Genomic DNA, 3,078 nt, shown 5'->3' with positions numbered 1-3,078 from the left:
TAGAAGTCCTCCGTGATGGATGCCCCCTCCGGCGGAGCTCCGGAACAGGCCCCAAGATAGGATCTCGTGGGTACAGAAGGTTGCGGCGGTGGAATTAGGTTTTTGGCTCCGTATCTGATCGTTTGGGGGTACGTAGGTATATATAGGAGGAAGGAGTACGTCGGTGGAGCAACAGGGGCCCACGAGGGTGGAGGGCGCGCCCCCTACCTCGTGGCCTCCGCCTTTGTTTCTTGACGTAGGGTCCAAGTCTCCCGGATCATAATCTTCCTAAAAATCATGTTCCCGAAGGTTTCATTCCGTTTGGACTCCGTTTGATATTCCTTTTCTGCGAAACTCTGAAATAGGCAAAAACGAGCAATTCTGGGCTGGGCCTCCAATTAATAGGTTAGTCCCAAAAATAATATAAAAGTGAATAATAAAGCCCAATAATGTCCAAAACAGTAGATAATATAGCATGGAGCAATCAAAAATTATAGATACGTTGGAGACGTATCAGTCCGGTTTACTGAACGTATTCGAACCAGAAGCCTCAAATTTTTCTTTCTATTTGGCTTAAGTTTTTTGAAAACAATCTTTGTTTTTGTCTTGAGGATTTTTGTCTAGATTTAAGTATAAGTATGGTTTAAATTTAACCTGGCTTGGTTTTGGACGATAAGTCGCCAGCGTATGACAATCATCATACATGTGGAAGTGTTGGCTTCTAAAGGATTGGGTTATCACCCTTACTGTTCAGGTCACATGAACCGGCAGTGCAAATTCAAAATCACAGGTATGATATTATAGTTGTGTTTCAAAACTATAAATCATAACAGGCTTATCTGTGTTTCTTTTTTCAATATTAATGGTCGTATGTAAGATATTATGACACGCCCTGCGGTAAGCCGCCAAGGGTTCTTGTGATCTATTTCTGTGTGCAGGACAGTTCAAAGACTTTCTTATGCATAAAGAAAACAGATGATAAGTTTAAAAAGGGGGAAGTATAAGGCGGTGACTTAACAGTGTTGAGCACCAAAATGTGCACGATGGCACGACAAAGCAAAGTCATTTCTACCCTATTACATGACTCGCTGAGTCCAAATGATTCAATTGTTTTCCAGCAAGGTATAAATATGAGCCGCCCGGCGGGTCAATTCTTTTGTTGGCCTGAAGCTTCCGGATCAACCCTTTTCGCTCCTCCGTCCTGTTCCTTGTCCTTGAAGGTTGATGATGACCAGTCAATGCCATTCAAAGCTTCAAATTCAGCTTCATCATCAATTAGTCCGGCCGGGTCAACTTCAGGGGCGAAGGTATGCTTACGGATTGGAGGGATCGGGCTGGTCACTTTATAATGCGGCGTTGGAATCCTCTGATTTTCCGCGTCATAACCCGGCTGGTACTTGGTGAGATCCGCCTCATCAGCAATCAGGGTGGCCACAGGGCGTATTTCCTTCACACAAGCGGTGAAGTCCTCCTGTGCAAATGATGTGCCATCCTCCTTAAAGCTTGGATATCCAATGGCGATGTCAGCCGGGTCTAACCGGTAGCCACGCCTTGGCCCGGCTTAAAGCAGCCACGGCTCCGGGCTCTTGCAGATGATCGCCTTAATTCATTGAACCGCTGGGGCAGCACAGAAAGCCTCTTTAGCACATCCGCCAGGAGTGTGGGGACTTCGTTTGACATGACAACTATGGCCAAGGCACGCTGAGATCCAGTATAAAGTAGTTCCACCAGCGTCTAAACCGCCTTCAGCTTCACCAGCATGTACTGGTTAAGGTTGAAGCTCCTGGGGCCTGCATAGCAATATCAGGTGAGTAATGACAATTCATATGATCATTAGACAGATTCAATATTTGACACTTGCAGGGCGACTTACCAAAGATTGCTGAGACCATCTGAGATACACGGCGTTTTAAGCCGGACAATTCAGCAGTCACCTTTTCAAGAGCCGTTTCTGTTGTTTCAGCACGATGGGTTAAAGCAATTTTTTCTTCAGCCCAGTCCTTCTTCTCAACCTCAAACTCGGATTTCAATTTCTCTTCTTCAGCCACACTAAATTCAAATTTGGAATTGGCCTTTTGAGTTTCAGTCTCCTGAGCATCCAGGCGGTTCTTCAATTCAGACAGTTCTGATTGAAGTTGAGCAGTGGTGGCCTGTACAAATACCGGGTCAAAAATCATGAAAGCGTTCAATATTAAAGTCCCAAGCCTTTTGCAAGCAACAACACTTGGCACTTGGGGGCTAATGTCTAACGTAGGTTTTTTAAGTGGCGGTTCATGAGAGTAAGTCCCAAGCCTTTTGCAAGCAACAACACTTGGCACTTGGGGGCTAATGTCTAACGAAGGTTTTATCTAAGTGGCGGTTCATGAGAGTAAGTCCCAAGCACTTTGCAAGCAAGAGTACTTGGCACTTGGTAGCTAATGCATATTGCTGTTAAATCTACACAAGGACTATATTCTGCACAAGCATGTGAAGGACCAACTCATTCATGTTGATTAAACTGGCCCTTGGGGACTACGGAGTAAGCCGGATTTTTTACAGGTTTGACCAAAGGATATTATTAATGCTTGTATGTCTGTTCTAAGTCTACAACATATTTATCATAAGCAATAGACTTGGGGGCTGGCATAGTAAGGATAATTCAGTGAAGGGAAAGAGTTTATACCTCAAATTTCTGGTGCATTTGCTTCACCATATCAACTTCGAGGTCACGGCTGCTGTGCACTTGGCTAAGATATCCAGAAAAAACTTCCCCAATGCTCATGTGAGTATAGTCAGCAATGTCAAATCTGGCCTTACGGCGCTCCAGGTGCTCCTCTTTGGCAGAACACTTGGCTAGCACAGTAGGTCTCCCCGGCTCAGTGTAGCCAGTCTTGGTGATTTCAACATCAGCATTTTGTGGGTCGGTCTAGAGACTTCAGGGTTTTCAGAGCCATCGACGGCTTGATCGGCAGGCGGGTCAGTAGTTGACGATGGCGTATCATGCGCCGCTTCAAGCGGCGGCTCACGAACAGAGTCTTCCGGTGCGGCCGTCTGGAGTTCTGGCGCATTGATGGAGGGCTCTTCGGCCGGCTTGCTCTTCTTCACCTTCTTGCTGGGCTT

This window comes from Aegilops tauschii, chromosome 5, assembly GCF_002575655.3.
Source record: "Aegilops tauschii subsp. strangulata cultivar AL8/78 chromosome 5, Aet v6.0, whole genome shotgun sequence".
In the NCBI taxonomy this organism is placed as follows: Eukaryota; Viridiplantae; Streptophyta; class Magnoliopsida; order Poales; family Poaceae; genus Aegilops; species Aegilops tauschii.
This window is presented reverse-complemented; position numbering follows the sequence as displayed.